Raw genomic sequence first — 2,500 nt, forward strand, 5'->3', positions numbered from 1 at the left:
TTAAGGCACAACTTGGGTTAGGTTAAGGCACAACTTGGGTTAGGTTAAGGCACAACTTGGGTTAGGTTAAGGCACAACTTGGGTTAGGTTAAGGCACAACTTGGGTTAGGTTAAGGCACAACTTGGGTTAGGTTAAGGCACAACTTGGGTTAGGTTAAGGCACAACTTGGGTTAGGTTAAGGCACAACTTGGGTTAGGTTAAGGCACAACGTGGGTTAGGTTAAGGCACAACGTGGGTTAGGTTAAGGCACAACGTGGGTTAGGTTAAGGCACAATGTGGGTTAGGTTAAGGCACAATGTGGGTTAGGTTAAGGCACAATGTGGGGGTAGATTGCGGTACAAATTGCATTACATTGCGGTGCAAATTGCATTACATTGCGGTGCAAATTGCATTACATTGCGGTGCAAATTGAGTTACATTGCGGTGCAAATTGAGTTACATTGCGGTGCAAATTGAGTTACATTGCGGTGCAAATTGAGTTACATTGCGGTGCAAATTGAGTTACATTGCGGTGCAAATTGAGTTACATTGCGGTGCAAATTGAGTTACATTGCGGTGCAAATTGAGTTACATTGCGGTGCAAATTGAGTTACATTGCGGTGCAAATTGAGTTACATTGCGGTGCAAATTGAGTTACATTGCGGTGCAAATTGAGTTACATTGCGGTGCAAATTGCGTTACATTGCGGTGCAAATTGCGTTACATTGCGGTGCAAATTGCGTTACATTGCGGTGCAAATTGCGTTACATTGCGGTGCAAATTGCGTTACATTGCGGTGCAAATTGCGTTACATTGCGGTGCAAATTGCGTTACATTGCGGTGCAAATTGAGGTAGGTTAAGGTGCAACACAGGTTAGGTTAAGGTGCAACATAGGTTAGGTTAAGGTGCAAGATGGGTTAGGTTAAGGTGCAAGATGGGTTAGGTTAAGGTGCAAGATGGGTTAGGTTAAGGTGCAAGATGGGTTAGGTTAAGGTGCAAGATGGGTTAGGTTAAGGTGACATAGGTTAGGTTAAGGTGACATAGGTTAGGTTAAGGTGACATAGGTTAGGTTAAGGTGACATAGGTTAGGTTAAGGTGACATAGGTTAGGTTAAGGTGACATAGGTTAGGTTAAGGTGACATAGGTTAGGTTAAGGTGACATAGGTTAGGTTAAGGTACAAACTGGGTTGTGTTATGGTACACATTGCGTTGTAGTACAGTACACGTTAGGTTTGGGTACGGTACACAATGTGGTATGGGATGGCGTGTTGTGGGGGGGAGGGGGGGGGGGAGGTTCGTTGATATCGACCGTAGGACGTGGATGCCCGAGGCAGCGTCAGTGTGTCAAAGGAGTTATGTCACGTCGGGATGCGCTTTTCGCCAGTGAGAGGGGGCGAGCCGTGTCTGTGGTTGCGGCAGACCTGTGTGTTTCATTCCTGCCAGTGTGTTTGTGCTGTAAGACGAGGCAGTGTGGTGGTGATGGGTGCACCCCTGTGTAGGACATGTGTGGGTGTTGGTGGCTTCTCTGAGCAATTGTGGTTGTCGGACGAGTGGGGTATTCTGTTTTATGATTGGACCTCCCGGTCTGGTTATCATAGCGTAGTTGGTGTACTGTGGCGGATAGGATGCACCGGACGTTGGTCCATGCTGGTGCTTAGTAGTTGTATCTGTGTCTGTTACAGGCAGAGAGTAGTGTGTGATAGAGTGTGTGGCTGACGTGTGGTTCATTTTGTGTGTACGGACGTTCAGCATGTATAGGGGCATTTGCGTATATAATCTATCATAATCTATCTATGTGGGCCTGCATAGTTTACTGAGCAGTGCTGTGAGGTGACTGAACTACGAGTGACGTACTGATTTACAGCGGAATGATTGCCTTGTACCAAAGATGGAGTATCGGCTCTACGACAGCGTTGGCACCGCAGGAAATGGTCTCGTAAAACGGCCCTCCCACCGTCATCGTTGTGAGGGGTAGGGACCGCCTATATTCTGAGAGGAGCCCTGTTTGCCACTGGGCGTGGGGTCTCGCATCCTGCGGTTCAGTGCCCCCAGGGAAGCGCGCGGAGGTGGTGCTGCTGCTGCTGCTGCTGTAGCAAGCGAGCTACTTACAGCATGTATAGGGACAGCGGGAATATGGCATATTCGATATAACTCTTCATGAAACGCAAGATATAGGGGCGGATTGCACGTTACGAGTGCGGGAAGAGTCCGCCGTTCATCCGCTGGAGTTGCGATTTGGGCGGTTGGGGTGGGGCACGTGCGGGTGCGGGTGGAGCGATTGTCGGTCGACGACTTCGTGCGACGCAGGCACAGGCGTTGGGGCTCCTGTGGTGGGCAGATGATGCAGGGTTTGTGGGTGGCGTCGGAAAATGGGCACTGTGGGACCTAGCGATGTCGTAGTCGGCGTGGCGTCTCATAGATGGCGGTATCATCGGTGCAGCAGGTCATGTTGCGGGGGACCTGCAGGTGGCGGTATTTTTGTTTGTGGTGCGCTCGACATGGTGGACGTAGTGTCGTCC

This window comes from Schistocerca cancellata, unplaced genomic scaffold (genome assembly GCF_023864275.1).
Source record: "Schistocerca cancellata isolate TAMUIC-IGC-003103 unplaced genomic scaffold, iqSchCanc2.1 HiC_scaffold_461, whole genome shotgun sequence".
Lineage (NCBI taxonomy): Eukaryota > Metazoa > Arthropoda > Insecta > Orthoptera > Acrididae > Schistocerca > Schistocerca cancellata.